Below are 17,561 nucleotides of genomic sequence, written 5' to 3'. Positions count from 1 at the left end.
AGGCAGAGCAAGTGAAAGGGAGAGAAACAGAAGAATAGGAAAAGACCTAGAGAAGAGAAAGGATGGCAAATTTAGGAAACAATTATCAGAAAAATTAGAATGGCTGAAATGTACACTTGAACAGGGGAAGAGGTTCAGGATGAGTCCAGAGAAACTAGAAGGAATAAATCATCTAGGACCTTAGAAGCCATATTGAAGAATTTGCATATTACTCAAAAGGAAAGAAAGAGCCATAGAAGGACTTGATCAGCAGATTGACAATCGTACTAAACACAGTTGGTATAGCTCAGGAGTGGATAATGAGCATGTGTTTGCAGTGGGCGGAGGACATGTTGGCAGAGCAGGCATGGGGTAGTGGAATGCAAGACCAGAAGCAAAGAGACTCATTAGGAGAAGATGACAGCCATTTAGGTAAGAGATTATGAAAGTCTGTATAAGAGAGTGACCATGATGTTAGAGAGAACTATATTGATTTAAGTCTCCGTAGTCAGAATCTAATGGATATAGTAATTTTGATGTGAGTTGATTTTGATAAGAATGTAGAAAATAAGGAGAACAAAGGAGTTGAAAACCTCTCTAAATTTATGGCTTGGACAGCTGAGTGTATGGTTGTGCTATTCACTGAAGGCAATATAGAAGGAGAAAAAGATTTGAGAAGTTGTATTGCATAGAGTATGAGGTACCTATAGGTCATCCATGAGACAAATTTAGTAGGCAGGTGGTTATATTTTGGATAGAGATAGAAATTCATGGACTGTCAACATAGAGGAGGATGAGATTGCCTTAAAACAAATGAGGTTAGTAAAAGCTGAGGAAAAAGAAGAAGGAGGGGAGAGAAAGGGAGGAGAGGAGAGGAAAGGAGAAGGGAGAAAAGCAAGGAAAGGGAAGGGAATAGTTGCTGAGGACAGACCACAGGGAACATTGACAATTAAGATAGTAGCAGAGAAATAAAGCCCCCAAAAAACATCAAATAACAACCAGAGATGGAGAAGGAGAATATAAAAATGTAGAGCCAAGGTTAAGTGCTGAAACCATTCATTGGATTTAGTAATAATGAGGATTTCGGTGACATGACTAGGAGCAATGCGAATAAAAGGTGGGAATGGAATCTAGATTACAGTGGATTGAATAATAAACAGGATGTGCACATGGTGGATGGTTAGATTGATTCAACATTGAAGCTTTGGTGGAAGAGTGGGAAGGAAGGACCTTGTGGTAAAGACAGGCAAATTGGTAAGAGAGCTATAAACCATGCAGCTCATCCTGAAGAGGTAAGAGTGAAAGCGAAACAAATTTTGGGGAAAAATGAACAGGATCAGAGACTGGATAGATTTATGAGGCCAAATATCCTATATAATGGGTAGGATAAAAAAGAGAGAAAAAAGAATTGAATGTTTAGATTTAACATTTTTTCTTTTTTGACTTTTAGATTCAGGGGGTACATGTGCAAATTTGTTACGTGGGCATATTGTATAATGCTGAGGTTTGGGGTATGAATGATCCCATCACCCAGGTACTGAGCATAGTACCTAACAGTTTTTCAACTGTTGCCTCCTCCCTCCTTCCCTTCTCTAATAGTTCCCAGTGTCCATTATTGCCACATAAGTCCTTGACTACCCAATGTTTAGCTCTCACTTATAAGTTGAGAACATGTGGTATTTGGTTTTCTTTTCCTGAGTTAGTTCACTTAGGATAATGACCTCCAGCTGCATTCATGTTCCTGCAAAGGACATGATTTCATTCTTTTTATGGCTTCATAGTATTCCACGGTATATATGTACCACATTTTTTTATTTAGTCCACCATTGATGAATACCTGGGTTGGTTCCATGTCTTTGCTATCGTGAATAGTACTGTGATGAATATGCAAGTATATTTGTCTTTTTGGTAGAACAACTTGTTTTCCTTTGGATATATACCCAGTAATAGGATTTCTGGGTCAAATGGTAGTTCTGTTTTGAGTTCCTTGAGAAATCTACAAAGTGCTTTCCACAGTGGCTGAACTAATTTACATTTCCACTAACAGTGTATAAACATTCCGTTTTCTCTGCAGCCTCACCGACATTTATTGTTTTTGACTTTGTTCCTCTTTAATGATTTTTCTATTTCTTTCTCTTGTCTGATTGCTCTGGCTAGGACTTCTAGTACTATATTGAATAGAAGTGATGAAAGTGGACATCCTTGTTTTGTTCCAGTTCTCAGGGGGAATGCTTTCAACTTTTCCCCCTTCAGTATAATGTTGGCTGTGGGCTTGTTGTAGATGGCTTTTATTACCTTAAAGTATGTCTCTTGTACACCAATTTTGCTGAAGGTTTTAATCATAAAAGGATGCTGGATTTTGTCAAATGCTTTTCCTGTGTCTATTGAGATGATCATGTGAGTTTTGTTTTAAATCTGTCTAAGTGGTGTATTACATTTATTGACTTATGTATGTTAAATCATCCCTGCATCCTGGTATGAAACCCACTTGATCATGGTGGATTATCCTTTTGATATGCTGTTGGTTTTGGTTCACTGGTATTTTGTTGAGGATTTTTGCATCTATGTTCATCAGGGATATTGGCCTGTAGTTTTCTTTTTTTGTTATCTTTCCCTGGTTTTGGTATTAGGGTGATACTGGCTTCACAGAATGTGTTAGGAAGGATTCCCTCTTTCTCTATTTTTTGGAATAATGTCAATAGGATTGGCACCAATTCTTCTTTGAATGTCTGATAGAGTTCAGCTGTGAATCCATTTGGTTTTGGACTTTTCTTTGTTGGCATTTTAAAAAATTACCATTTCAATCTTGCTACTTGTTATTGGTCTATTCAGAGACTCTATATCTTCCTGGTTTAACCTAGGAGGGTTGTATATTTCCAGGAATTTGTTCATCTCCTAGGTTTTCTAGTAAATGAGCATAATGGTGTTCATAGTATCCTTGAATGATCTTTTGTATTGCTGTGGTATCGGTGGTAATAGCTCCCATTTCATTTCTAATTGAGCTTATTTGGATCTTCTCTCTTCTTTTCTTGGTTAATCTCACTAATGGTCTATTAATTTTATTTATCTTTTCAAATAACCAGCATTTTGTTTTATTTATCTTTTGTATTGTTTTTTGTTTGTTTCATTTAGTTCTGCTTTGATTTTCGTTATTTCTTTTCTTCTGCTGGATGTGGGTTTGGATTGTTCTTGCTTCTCCAGTTCCATGAGGTGTGATCTTAGATTGTCTATTTGTGCTCTTTCAGAGTTTTTGATGTAGGCATTTAATGCTGTGAACTCTCCTCTTAGCACTGCTTTTGCTGTATCCCAGAGATTTTGATAGATCACGTCACTATTATTCAGTTCAAAGAATTTTTAAAATTTCATTGTTGACACAACAATCATTCAGGAACAGGTTATTTAATTTCCATGTATTTGCATGATTTTGAGGTTTCCTTTTGGAGTTGATTTCCAATTTTATTCCACTGTGGTCTGAGAGAGTACTTGCTATAATTTCGATTTTCTTAAATTTACTGAGACTTGTTTTGTGGCCTATCGTATGGTCTATTGGGAGAATGCTCCATGTGCTGATGAATAGAGTGTATATCCTGAAGTTGTTGGGTAGAATGTTCTATAAATATCTGTTAAGTCCATTTGTTTTGTGGTATAGTTTAAGTCTGTGGTTTCTTTGTTGACTTTCTGTCTTGATAACCTGTCTAGTGCTATCAGTGGAGTGTTAAAGTGCCCCACTATTGTTGTGTTGCCATCTATGTCATTCCTTAAGTCTAGTAGTAATTGTTTTATAAACTTGGGAGCTCCAGTGTTAGGTGCATATACATTTAAAATTGTGATATTTTCTTGTTGGACTAGTCCCTTTATCATTATATAATGTCCCTCTTTGTCTTTTTTAACTGCTGTTTCTTTAAAGTTTGTTTGGTCTGATATAATAAAAGCTATTCTTGCTTGTTTTTGGTGTCCATTTGCATGGAATATCTTTTCCACCCCTTTACCTTAAGTGTATGTGAGTCTTTATGTGCAAGGCGAGTCTCCTGAAGAGAGCAGAAACTTGGTTGGTGAGTTCTTATCCACTCTGCCATTCTGCATCTTTTAAGTAGAGCATTTAGGCCATTTACATTCAATGTTAATATTGAGATATGAGGCAGTATTCTATTCATCATGCTATTTGTTGCTGAATACTTTGTTTTATTTTCATGGTGTTATTGTTACATAGGTCCTGTGAGATTTATCCTTTAAGGAGATTCTATTTTGGTGTATTTTAAGGATTTGTTCCAAGATTTAGAGCTCCTTTTAACAGATCTTGTAGTACTGACTTGGTAGTGGTGAATTCACTCAGCATTTGTTTGCTTGGAAAAGATTGTATCTTTCTTTCATTTATGAAGCCTAGTTTTGCTGGATACAAAATTCTTGGCTGATAATTCTTTTGTTTAAGGAGGCTAAAAATAGGACCCTAATCCCTTCTAGTTTGTAGGGTTTCTGTTGAGAAATCTGCTGTTAATCTGATAGGTTTTCCTTTATAGGTTACCTGATGCTGTTGCCTCACAGCTCTTAAGATTTTTTCCTTCATGTTGACTTTATATAACCTGAAGACTTTGTGCCTAGGTGATGATCTTTTTACAATCAGTTTCCCAGGTATTCTTTGAACTTCTTATATTTGGATGTCTAGATCTCTACCAAGGCTGGGGAAGTTTTCCTTGATTATTCCTTCAAATATGTTTTCCAAAATTTTAGATTTCTCTTCTTCCTTGGGAACACCAATTATTCTTAGGTTTGGACATTTAACGTAGTCCCAAACTTCTTAGAGGCTTTGTTCATTTTTTAAAAATTATTTTTTCCTTGTCTTAGACAGATTGAGTTAATTCAAAAGCCTTGTCTTTGAGCCCTGAAGTTCTTTCTTCTGCTTGTTTGATTCTATTTTTGAGACTTTCCAGTGTATTTTGCATTTCTCTATGTGTGTCCTTGATTTCAGAAGTTTTTTTTAAATGTATGCCATCTATTTCACTGAAGAATTTTCTTTTCGTATCCTTTATCATGTTTTTGATTCCTTTAAGTTGCACTTCACCTTTCTCTGATGCCTCCTTGATTAGCTGAATAATCGAACTCCTGAATTCTTTTTCTGGCAATTCAGAGATTTCATCTTGGTTTGGATCCATTGCTGGTGAGCTGGTATGATCTTTTGGGGGTGTTAAAGAACCTTGTTTTGTTGTATTACCAGCATTTTTTTCTGGTTCCTTCTCACTTGGGTAGACTATGTCAGAAGGAAGATCTGGGATTCAAGGGCTGCTGTTCAGATTCCTTTGTCCTACCGGGTGCTCCCTTGATGTGGTGCTCTCCCCCTTCCCCTAGGAATGGGGCTTCCTGAAGCCAAACTGTAGTGACTGTTTTTCCTCTTCTAGGTTTAGCCATGCAGTGGAGCTACCAGGCCCTGGGATGGTACTGGGGAGTATCTACAAAGAGTACTGTAATGTGATCTGTCTTCAAGTCTTGCAGCGTGAGTACCAGCACCTGCTCTCGTGGAGGAAGTAGCAGGGAATGAAGTTGACTGTGTGAGGGTCCTTGGTTGTGTTTTTATTTAGTGTGTTGGTTTTGTGTTGGTCGAACTCCAGCAAGTAGGTGGTGCTTTCAAGAGCACATCAGCTGCCGACCTATGGGGAGGATGCAAACTTGCCCTAGGGACACCTAGTTAAGTATTCAGGTTTCTCAGGTGGGCAGGGCCATAGAGCTACCAAGAGATTATGACCTTTGTCTTCAGCTACAGGGTGGGTAGAGAAAGACCACCAGGTGGGGGCAGGATAGAAGTGTCTGAGCTTAGACTCTCCTTGGGTGGGGCTTGCCGCGGCTTCTGTGGGAGTCGGCAGGTGGTTCCTAGGCCAATGGAGTTATATTCCCAGGGGAATTATGGCTGCTTCTGCTATGTCATACAGGTATGAATCCCAAATATCTGAGACGGTCTCAGTTAATTTAGAACATTTATTTTGCTAAGGTTGAGGACATGTGCCTGAGACACAGCCTCAGGTGGTTCTGATGACACGTGCCCAAGGTGGTCAGAGCACAGTTTGGTTTTATACATTTTAGGGAGACATGAGACATCAATTAACATATGTAAGATGAACATTGGTTTGGTCTGGAAAGGTGGGACAACTCAGAGCAGGGAAGGGGCTTCCAGGTCATAGTAGATAAGAGACAAATGGTTGCATTTTTTGAGTTTCTTATTAGCCTCTCCAAAGGAGGCAATCAGGCATGCATTTATCTCAGTGAGCAGAGGGGTGACTTTGAAAAAAATGGTAGGCAGGTTTGCCTTAAGCAGTATCCAGCTTGACTTTTCCCTTTAGCTTGGTGATTTTCGGGCCACAAGATTTATTTTCCTTTCACACACGTCACCAGAGAAGTGAGGGAAAGCCGGCAGGTGAGAAAGACTCACCCTGCTCCCACGCAACATGCGTCCTAAAGGCCAGTCTTACTCACACCATGTCTCCTTCCCCTCTCTACACCCCGACAGCACTGAGTCTATTTCCAAGCAGCAGGTGACCAGGGCTAAGAACTTTCCCAGACCACAAGCCTTCCTGTTGAGAAAGCAAGCAGACACAGTTTTTCGGCATCTCAGGGAGCCTGCAGCAGTGATCCAGTTCCTTCAAAGGGTCTGTGGATTCTCTTGACTTTCCTGGTACGTTCTTGTAGATAGTTCTTGGAACAAAATTTCAGGATGTGAGTCCCCACGTGCTTCTCTGTCCATCAGAGTGGGAGCTGCAAGTTAGTCCTGCCTCCTATCTACCATATTCCTCCTGATATTGGCCTATTCAGTGTTTCAATTTCTTCCTGATTCAATCTTGGGAGACTGCATAGTTTCAGGAATTTATCTATTTCCTCTAGATTTTCTAGTTTGTGTGTGTAGAGGTATTCATAATAGTCCCTGAGGATCTTTTGTATTTATGTGGGATTAGTTGTAATGTCACCTTTGTCATTTTTTATTATGCTTATTTGGATCTTCTCTTTTTTTTGTTAATCTAGCTAGTGGTCTATTGGTATTTTTTATTCTTTCAAAGAACCAACTTTTGGTTTCATTTATTATTTGTATGCATTTTTGGGTCTCAGTTTCATTCAGTTTTGCTCTGATTTTGCTTATTTGTTTTCTTCTGCCATCTTTAGGGTTAGTTTGTTCTTGTTTTTCTAGTTCTTCTAAGTGTGATGTTAGGTCATTAATTTGAGGTCTTTCTAACTTTTTGAGGTAGGCATTTAGTGCTATAAACTTTCCTCTTAATACTGCTTTTGCTGCAGTGTTTGTGGCATTCCAGAGATTTTGGTATGTTGTGTCTCTATTTTCATTTATTTCAAAGAATTTTTTGATTTCTGCCTTGATTTCATTGTTTACCAAAAAGTTATTCAGGAGCAAGTAATTTAACTCTCATGTAATTGTGTGGCTTTGAGAAATCTTCTTGGTATTAATTTCTATTTTTATTCCATGATGGTTTGAGCATATGATTGGCATGATTTTGGGTTTTTTTTTATTATTGAGATGTGCTTTACAGCCAAGCGTGTGGTCAATCTTGGAGTAGGTTCTATGTGCAAATGAGAAGAATGTATATTCTGTGGTTGATGTATACCTCTCTAGCAATATTAGAAAAGTTTTCTTGAATTATTCCCTCAAATATATTTTCCAGGTTGTTTGTTTGTTTTTTTCCTTCTTCCTCAAGGATGCCAATAATCCATAGGTTTGGTCACTTTACGTAATCCCAAGGACTTTGCTCATTAAAACAAATTTTTAAAAATTATTTTTTCTTCATTTTTATTAGACTAGGTTGATTCAAAAAACTGATCTTCAAGCTCTAAAATCTTTATTCTGCTTGGTCCAGTCTATTGATAAAGCTTTCACTTATGTTTTGAAATTCTTTAAGTGAGTTTTTCAATTCCAGAAACTCCGACTGATTTCTTTCTAAGGGGTTTATCTCTTCTTTCATTTCCTGGATAGCTTTAGAAGATTTTTTGTGTTGATTTTCAACCTTGCCTTGAATCTCATTAAACTTTTTTGAAATCCATCTTTGAATATTTTATCTGTCATTTCTGAGATTCCATTTTGGCTAGGGACCTCTGCTGGAGATCTAGTGCAATCCTTTGGTGGTGTCACTACATTCAGATTTTTCACGGTGCCAGAATTCTTGCACTGGTTCCTTTTCATCTGGAGATGCTGGCACTTCTAATTTTTGTGATTATTTTTGTGCAGATAGGATTTTTTCCTTTTATTTCTTTCCCTATAATGTTATTATTTATTATTTCCCTTTTCTCCTCTTCCCATGGGGTGTAACTGTAGAGAATACTGGTGGGTAGGGTATTTTGGCATTGCTTCTATAGCTCCATGTGCTGCATTTGGCAGATTTTATACTGGGCTGTGCAGTTCATCCCAGAAGCCTATAGATGGCACTATAGGTAACATCTGGCTGCAGACAACAAGGTTGGGTCTGTACTTAATCCTTGTTTACTGGCAGAAGCTCCCTCTTGCCTCAGGCAATGATCTGATTTGAGGAATGCACAGTAGTCTGAGCTCCCTGCCCAGGCCTGTGAGTTGAGCCATGAAGGGCAGGGCTGGACTGGGCAGGTTTACCTGCGGGTCCCTTGATGGCAGGCATAAGAACCAATGCCAATGGAGAATCCAGTGGGTGGCCACCAGGATCCCAGAGGTGTGTCTAGGTGTGGAGCAGGGAAACCTCCTTAGTTCCAAGTTCTCTGCATGGGGACAGGGGGCTGCCTAAGCTTTCAGTCCAGGGCAGTAAGGGCTCAGATCCCTGGAGATTTGCCTGGCATGAAGCAGAGGGGAGCCCCCTAAACCAAGATCTCTGCACAGGAGGGATGTGGCATCTCAGGCTGCTGAACCAGGCAAACAGGTGCTTTGAATGCCTGGAGATCTGCCTGGGCATGGATCAGAGAGAGCCCCTGTGCACCAAGATCTCTGCACAGGAGGGGTGGAGGCAACTCAGGTTGCTGGATGAAGCAAGCAGGTGCTCTGACTGCCTGGATATCTGTCTGAGCATGTAGCAGTGGGGTCTCCATGCACCAGGATCTCTGCACAGGAAGAATAGGGTGGGTCAGGCTGCTGATCCAGGTGAACAGGTGCTCTGAATGCCTGAAGATCTGCCTGGCTGTGGAGAAGGGAAGAGCCTCGCTGCACCAAGATCTATGTCCAGGAAGGGTTGGGCAGCTCATGCTGCTAGTCTGGACAAACAGGGACGCCAAATGCCTTGATTTCTGCCTGGAAGTGGAGCAGAGAGGGCCCTGCTGCACCACAATCTCAGGGGAGCAGGGTGGGGCACCCATCAATGGCACACATAGATCAGTTTCAGGGCACCAAGCTGGCCTTGGCTGCAAGTGTTGCTGCCCAGGAGAAGCCACAGCTGTAGCAGCTCTCCTCCCACTGCAGGCTTGCAATAGGAGCACAATTATAGCACCTACTGCTGAAACACTTTCCATAGTTCTGGCTGTGGAGATCATTACTGTGTTCCAGAGCAGGTGCTCCAATTTCTGGCCTTAGACTAAAATGCTTGCACAGCCACACTGTCAAAGAATAGCTGACTTTGTATGCACTTGGATTAAAAATGGCATCCTGCTGTCAGTCCTGGGTCTGGGAAAATGTCTGCAGTTTTTTTGGTGTGTTTTCCTCACAGTGTCTCCAAGCTTCTCCCCAAGTTAACTCCAGGGCTTGAGAGAAGCAAAATTGTCTCTCTCAGCCTGGGTTGCTCAGATCTCCAGTGGATAGGGGAGTCACAGAGGGAGGCTCTCTGCCTCTCTCATGTACTGGAGGTTTACTCACTTTTAGCAGCTGGATGCAGTCACAGGGTCCATTTGCCAGCATGCCCCTCTCTGGGATCTGGGGTGTGCTTCATGATTCTGGTGGATTCTCATTTTCCTTCTTGAATTAAAGTGCACAGAGTTGATCTGTATGTACTATCTTGCTATTTCCAAGTGGCTATGGCACTAGATTTAACATTTTTTAGATAAAGCAATTTCCGATTTCATGATATGGCCATGAGGAAAGATGACTAAAAGTGCAAGGGAGGTCAAGGTCATTGAAGATGAGGTCAAAGACTAAAGCTGTTATGATGGTGAATGGTTCACTTAAGCAAACGTTGAAGGCACTCAAGTTGATAGCTAATTTGTAGGGGGAGAAGTCAACTGTGATCTAGGTGCCACCATCTGTAACAAAATAGGAGTCACTGAAGTTTGATCGTTGATGGTATAGGCTTTGACTTTTGAAAGTTTCTACAGTTTTGCTCAATACTGAAAAAAACTTTATGCAGAAAGATGTCTAATTACAGCATAATTTTAAGAGATAAGAATTAGTTACAGACTAGTTTCCATGAATAAGGGAAAGGTTAAGGGAACTATGATACATAGTCACTGGAAGTAATATTACATAGTCATTAAAATGAGGTTTATGAGAAACATAATTTTTGAAAGAACACAATAAAAATTATATATAGACAGGTTTACAGTTATTTGCAAAAGGCAGATTATTATTTTTTAAAAACCTGCACATGCTCCAAAATGTTAATAAAAGCTATATTTTGCTGTTGGGATTAGAGGCATTTGTGTATTTTAAAAATATTTGTCTGCCATCACATTTATATAATCATGCATTTCTTTTATAAGTAATAAAGACATTGGACAGTTTTGTGAACCGTTGTTGAATTTCATAGGAAAGACTATGGTCCAGGAAGAAAGTTGGTCCGAGGGTTGACAAACTTCAAGAAGAAGAAGGCAGCTGCCCCTGTAGACACTACTGCTATGTCTTCTTGGTCTTTGTGCTGATTGCTCTTCTCCCAATCACCACCCACCACAGGCATTAAGCATCCTCACATAGGACCCTGAGAATCAAGGCACAAAACCTTCAATGGACAAGTTTCCGAAGCTTCAGGGAACAGTTCCTCTCCTCAAAATAACCTTCAGCCAACAAGCACATGCTTATTCCTACTATAAAACAGTTTATATCTTACTGCCATATGAGGCCTTAGCCCTTCTTAATATGTGCCGAGAGAAAAGAAAGTAAGATTTTTTTTTTTCATTCACTCCTGAATTTTTAGACTTTAGTGTTGGGCACATAGAGATCCACTTAAAAATGTTTACTGAGTTACAGAGAATGAAAGAACATTGTTTCCTGACAAATAGCCAATAATAAAAAGTTATTATTAAGTTACAGAAGTTTAGTTTGTATTGCTCCAGAAGTCAACTCTAAACCAAGAATTAAGGGCAAGTAGTTTATTTGAGAATCAAAGGAAACAGCAATAGGAGAGTGGGAAAATAAGACAGGGAAAAGTGAGGAGTAAAGGAGGTCAACAAAATTATCACCTGGTAACTGAAGCTGATCCCACTGAGAAAACACTAGACTCCAACACACCTCAGATTTTTCCACCCTGCAGGTGAGTGAGCTGGGGGATTCATGTATGAACTCCTGTCTGTTTGTAACCGAGGACTGATGGATATGGTAGTGGTGGATAGACAGAACAAATTCTCCAGCACTTCTAGCTTGCTATCTGTGTAAACAAACTGGGCTCCAGTGGCCAGAGAAAACCCTTAAGTAAGGAAATAAAAATTCTGATAGTTGAAGCTCTGGACAGAATGCACTGAAGCAGTAAGGTAAATAGTTATGAGTGGGGAGTTCTCAGAGTCTGTGACATTCACGTCCTTCATTGTTCAGATCCATTCATGTCTTATTACAGATTCTTGCAGATGGTGGCCAACCTAATTTTCTTTAAAAAAAAAAATCACCAGAGAATTAGATGGGTGTAATGCAATTTATACTGCTTCAGTTGGTCTCAAGGCTGCAACTTAAATTCACCATCTCACTTCTCCACCATCCATCCTTGATTCCCCTTTGTTCATTAGAACATGTACCTTGTTCCAGGATGCTTGTCTGGAGGGATCACGCAGACCTTCATCTCTGAGGATGCTGAGGCCTTGGAAGATCATGGTTTCTGCAAGAGCAGCCAATGGGCATGAAAACACCAAAAAGTGTTCCAGTGAATCCCTAGAATTCCAGACGTTTCTCTGCTTTCATTATGTAGCAGAACCTTCTCATGATAAGTTGTTAAGTAGGGTCAAGTAACCTGCCAACATAGTACTTTTTTTTTTTTCTGCAGGTCTACTAACAGAAGGAATTCAAATGATTAAGCAGTAACCATATCTTTAGGCTTAGTGGAATCTTTACTGTGTTTCCTGGTAGGAGTATCCAGGATCTGGAATTCCAGTTCAGCAGAGCAAAAAGTTCAAGATACCAGAAGCATAAATGCCTCCAAGACAGTGATCAGGAAGTATGGTAAGAGGGGCCACTCCTTCCACTTTTCAGTTCCTAGTCTAAATGCATTCTTCTTATGGAGGACCTAATACCTTATAATGGTCATTGGTTCAAAGAACATATTGCATCTTGAAGAATAGTATTCCAACCCTCCAGGAGATCATCTACAGGTGGTTGTCTTAGTTGATTTTTTAAGAGGACATTCCAATATTCTGTCAAACCAATTTAAGTGATGTGGTATATGATAGGAGCAAAGAGCTTTATAGCTGTATATGCATTGTGCCACCTCCTTCACAATGTGAGATGATGTCATGTGGGACATGATGATAAATGAGATCTTGAATAGTGGTAGTGGCTAAGGCATGGCGGAGGGAAAGGAAAATCCAAAACAAGAGTATCTGAAAATCCCAGTGAAGATGAATCATTGCACTCAGGTCTGAAAGGTGTTGAATGTAATTAACTTGTCCCAGTAACCATTTGGTCCCCCAGAAGAATAACAACATATTGAGGGCTCAGCATCTGTCTGAGCTGCTATTAGGTTAAACATTCAGCAGTGGCAGCAGCTAGTTCATCCATGGTGAGAGGAAGTCCATGCTGTTGGACTCATGCATAGCCTCTACCTCCACGGCCACAGGAACTTTACTGATGGATCCACTGTACACCACATTGGTGAAGGACAGAATGTGGTTAACCACCACTGGATAAATAATATTATTAATCTTTTTGTTCAGTGTCTTCTCTGAAGTGGATGCTCTCTGGGAGGCATTGACATAAGATATAAAAACCCATGTACTTTGTGTCCAGTCTCATAGGTTCATCCACTTTATTTTTCAAAAATACTCTATCTCTGAACTTCCACTCTTACTCCCTCCAGGCCCCTGACAAACAACTAAATCATTCACCAACACCAAAGAATCCATGCATATCTTTACCACAGGCCATTTACACAAGATATGACCAGGTATACTGCACAATAACTTTTTGAGCAGGGAGTATTTCCCTTGATCACAGTTGTTTAGAGCCACCCTGATCAGGTCTGAACTGGAACAGAAGTCAATTTTTAGCTCCCACAAACATATATGGCCAATCCGTCTATGAACCAAGCCCAGGACTTTTTTTCTCTTCTTCAATTAGTTGTATGGAAATCCTCATGAGGCCATAGGTAAGAGCTGAGGGACAGACTTCAATACAACGTAGTTAGATGATCTGGGGGCCCAGGCTACCTGTTTCTGAAGTTTACTGTTGCTGCCCAGACCTACTAAGGCCCCATGCCAAATTTGCTGCTGTGTCTATCTGACCTTACAACTTTTTGTGCCTGACAATTCTCAGGTTCTGTCACTGGATGTCCCATGGTTAGGCACTCTGCTCTGCTAAAGCCCAGTAGCTCCGTAGCAGTTCCTGGCTCCAGAAACACTGCTTTGCAGCTCTTCTATTAGAGTTTACCAGAGGCTGCATATAATGCCACTATCTACCATGGATACCTCTACCACCATGAGCTCTGCCCATTCAGATGATCCAATTAGCATGGTCCCTTGTACCACTGTCTGAACCAGCTGCAGAATCTTATCTTGTTCTAGAGCTTACTTAAAGCTGGAAGTTTATCTAGTCATTTGATAAATTGGTCAGAGGAGTATTATAAATGTGATGTGTGCTGTCTTCAAAATATGAAGAGGCCTACCAAATGCTGTGCTTTTTTCTTAGTGGTAAGAGGTGTGAGATATAATAACTTGTCCTTTGCTTTCCAGTGAGAATCATGTTTTTCACCAGTCCTACTTTAAGTCCCCTTGTGACCACATACATGTCATTTCTCTGTCTGTAATGCGTCAGACTTTAGTCCAAGGTGTCTCCATCTGATCTATTGTATTTCAATCTGTCCAAACCCACCACAGGTACCTTTGTCTTTGCTTTACAGTCTACCCTGTCTATACTGCTTGCTTTCATAGCTTCCTGTATCTGGCATCTGAGCTCCCTGCATCCTGTATCTGGCTGTGTCTATTCAATCTGCCCACTTGCCATACAATGGAGTTGCCCTTCCCAGTGCACCAAGTGTCTGGCGTGTCCTTCCCAGAGCATCCAGTTCCTATAGCTAAACTATCTTACAGCCCACTTGGAGTTTGCTAAGCTGCTACTGGCCAATATTCTTTTAACCATCTTCCCTGGGTTTTGCCTAGAATGCTGTTGGACTTCAATAATACTGAGTTGACAGAGTCTCCAAGCCCTTCTGCTCCAAGTTCTATAAAGTTGTGGTAGTAAATACAGGGTCATCACACCTAGAAAGAAGCTGCCCGCATATAAGCTCTCTCAGTCTGTTATCTGTTGTTATAACTGAATACCTGAGACTAAGTAATTTATAAAGAAAAAGAATTTATTTCTTGCAATTCTGGAGACTAAGTCTAAGGTCAAGAGGCTGCATCTTGTGAGGACCTTCTTGCTCGTGAGGACTCTGCAGAGTCTTGAGGCAGTTCAGGGCATCACATAATAAGGGGACTGAGTATGTTAGCTCAGGTTTCTCTTTCTCTTCTTACAAAGCTACCAGTCTCGCTGTCATGATAACCTATTAATCAATTAACCCATTAATCTATGAATGGATAAATCCATTCATAAGGGCAGAGCCCTCAAGACCCAATCACCTCTTAAAGGGCCCACCTCTCAACACTGACACGTTGGGGATTAAGTTTAACATGAGTTTTGAAGGGGACAGACATTCAAACCATAGCATAAACTTTGCTTTATCTATGATGTCTTAGACCTAGATATGAAAGAGGCCAAAATAAATCCTCAAACATTATTATCTCAAGCTATAAATACTTCTTTATTTGTCCTATATCCCTATATATCTCACCCCTAAGAATCACGATTGGCATGATAAATGACCATTTTCCTCAAAAGATCAATTTCAGAGAACCTGAAGCTTTTCAATTTTGAGTCATTTTTTCTAGATTTTGTGTGTCAACTTGTTTTTTTTTCTATTTGCAAGTTTGTTTTCTTTTGTTTTTGTTCATTTCGTTTTCTTTCCCTTCTCTTCCTTCTCTCCTTTTTTCATTTCTTCCTTGAAAACTATTTTTATTTGATATAACCATACCTAAGTTTGTCAGTGAAACAATAAAACCTCAAAAAAGATGATGATCTCTGCCTCTTTCTCCTTCTGTATTTCCTCATGTTCACCGGAGAGAAGAAACACAAGTCACTTCCTTTGGGCTACCTGATGAGTAGGACTCAGTAAGATCCCTTGGAGTGGGATATGGTTCTACCTAAATTCTCAGAGCCCAGCAGTCATATGGATTTCTATTTAAACATGATTGGAGTCAGTATTTTTTTTAACCTCCCTAGGATTTATCCAAAGTGTGATTACGGCTAGAAAAACAGAGGGTAGAACAGAAGAGAGACTGAGGGTACTTTGAGATATTTTCTTTATGTACTCACCCTCTAACGTTCCCAGGACAAATATCCTCCCACAGAATACCTTTCCCAGTGGAATCAAGGGGAAAATTGGACAATTAATCCATGTTTTATGGATATCTTTAACTGGAGATTACCAGTTCAATCTCCTACTCCCTAGAGTTTTCTCCTTAGTTAAGCTCTTCGATTCACAGCTCTGGGGCTGTAAACAGGAATGAGTTTGCACTTGTAGCTTTTATTCTTGGTGTCTGAGAAATGTCTAGGATCTTGGAAGCTGGTTTTTAGATCCCATAATGAGAACCTTAGGAACACTTATCCACCAAACATTGGATCATAAATGCAGGGAAGGTAAGCACTGGAGATGGAATGGGTATTTTTTCCCTCTCAGCAATAGATGAGTTTATAAGTGCATATAGACGAGGAAGAAACAGAAGGCAGCAGTTGGCATGGAGAGAAGAGATAGAATGTAAAAAGACACACAGAGAGAGACAGAGGAAGAGAGAGAAGGAAGGAACAGAGAGATATTGAGTGGCAGACATAGACAGGATGAGAGAAAGGGGCAAAAGGAGAAAAAGATGAATGAAGAGAGAGACTGACATACTGGAGGAATATTTTTCTGCCTTGGATCCTGACATAGAAAACCAGATCTGAACAGCACAGAATCCAAGCATTCCAAAGTTGTTTTGGTGTTTAAATCAGGAATTTTGGGAAGGCCTCCTACACTATCAAAATGTGTCCTTCATTGGCTATAAAAATTATTCAACTGCCAACATTTGGGATAATTTTTCTTTGATGACAAGCATATTCCTCTCTGTTTACTCAGGACAACACAAATATGGTGCCTTATCTGTGGTAGGTTTCAAGGGTCTGTTTGTTGAATGAATGCATGTGCCTTATAAGGACAAACGTCTCTCCAAAGGAGTCACTTGTTTAGTTCCTGATGTTTGCTTGTGTCAGAACTGTCAGATAAGTCATGACCTTTGAAGCAATCAGAGGGCACCTGAAGATGAAAAGAAGAATGGAGTTAAAAAGGGTCATTAAAGGGGAAAATACTTAGGAGGCTGGGATTAGGGTAAACAAAGTCATCTCTTTATATCTTGCTGAACACTCAGTTATCCTCTTGCCATTGGCTTTGAGTCTTGGTAGGCTGCTGAGGGACTGGCACTTGGCTGCCTTATAAATTATCCAGCTTATCCCCAAATACAGTCTACACCAAGGCATGGCATTCAGCTGCTAGGCATCAGAATATAAGCTACTTATGTGAGAACGAGCCTCTCTCCTGAATTTCCCTTTTGTTTTCCCTCCCTGGTAAGTAGTGCCTGTTTCTCACTTGTCTGAATGAGAACTCCAGCAGTAGAATGATCATTTTCCCCCTGTGCTCATATGTGTTCTATGTTTGTGCTCTTGGTTTGCCAGCAGTTTGTATACTCAATTCCACAACTTTGTCTAAGGAATCCACACCCAGAGTCCAGCAAAGGAATTGATATGAATAATTTTCTCCTGCGTGTAAAAGGACGTAAATTCCTCTGGCTCCTCTCTGGGTAGATTTGCATTTTGTCTTTAATTGTGGCAGGAGGGAAACCAATATTTGCTGAGCACTATGCAAGCAAATGTACTAGGGGTTTCAAATATGTCATCTCACTTCATCTTACAGTAACCTTATGGGGTATAATTGCATCCTGTTTAAAGATCTTCATCTTTCTGAGATTCGCAAGAGTTAAGAGACCTGCTATGGACAAAAATGCCACAATCAAAGTTTTATGGTGACCAAGCCTATCTTATTCCAAAATCTGTGGCTTTCTTTCTAGTCTCACATTGCCTTCAAAGTGGGGGTAGAGGACAGAGAGGGAGGGAGGGAGGGAGAGTGAGGGGGGGGAGAGAGAGAGAGGGACAGAGAGAGAGAGAG

At 40.2% G+C, this 17,561-nt stretch overlaps 1 protein-coding gene across 11 annotated transcripts in view; it reads left to right on the top strand.

Annotated features, from left to right (window-relative positions):
- OR1J2 (olfactory receptor family 1 subfamily J member 2) overlaps positions 1-17,561 on the top strand; it is a 109,337-nt gene that overhangs the window by 84,508 nt on the left and 7,268 nt on the right. For 9 of the 11 annotated variants that reach the window (XM_054659050.2, XM_016961604.3, XM_054659046.2 and 6 more), the window contains 2 exons: positions 5,373-5,467; positions 12,102-12,277. The gene's annotated coding sequence lies outside the window, so the exon portion shown is untranslated. The remainder of the gene's footprint in view (positions 1-5,372; positions 5,468-12,101; positions 12,278-17,561) is intronic. The other 2 variants (XM_054659047.2, XM_054659045.2) reach the window with 2 other exon arrangements.

Source organism: Pan troglodytes, chromosome 11 (assembly GCF_028858775.2).
Source record: "Pan troglodytes isolate AG18354 chromosome 11, NHGRI_mPanTro3-v2.0_pri, whole genome shotgun sequence".
Classification (NCBI taxonomy): Eukaryota; Metazoa; Chordata; class Mammalia; order Primates; family Hominidae; genus Pan; species Pan troglodytes.
Note: the sequence above shows the minus strand (reverse complement) of the source record. Positions and strands in the feature narration are given on the sequence as shown.